Below are 338 nucleotides of genomic sequence, written 5' to 3' on the forward strand. Positions count from 1 at the left end.
GGGGCTGCCCATCGCCGGACCTCGCTGCCCTCCTCCTCGATCGGCCTCCTGGCGCCTTTGCTACCTCCCGACGCAAGCCATCGCCATGGCTCCCCGTCCTCGGCCTCCTTCTCATCGGCCGACCCGAGCCTCGCCGCCGCCTGCAAGCACCTCGCCGGACCTCCCCACCGGCCTGCCTCCTCAACGCACGTCGTCCCCGTCTCCCACCTCGCGCCCCGTTGCCATGGACCCTACGGCCCCGATGTGAGCGCCTCCCCATGCTCCCTCTCCTCCTCCTCTCCCTGCCCCGCTGGACATCGTGGCCCGGCAGCACCCTGGCCGTGCGCGCGCACGCGCTC

Source organism: Triticum aestivum, chromosome 1A (assembly GCF_018294505.1).
Source record: "Triticum aestivum cultivar Chinese Spring chromosome 1A, IWGSC CS RefSeq v2.1, whole genome shotgun sequence".
Taxonomy (NCBI): Eukaryota; Viridiplantae; Streptophyta; class Magnoliopsida; order Poales; family Poaceae; genus Triticum; species Triticum aestivum.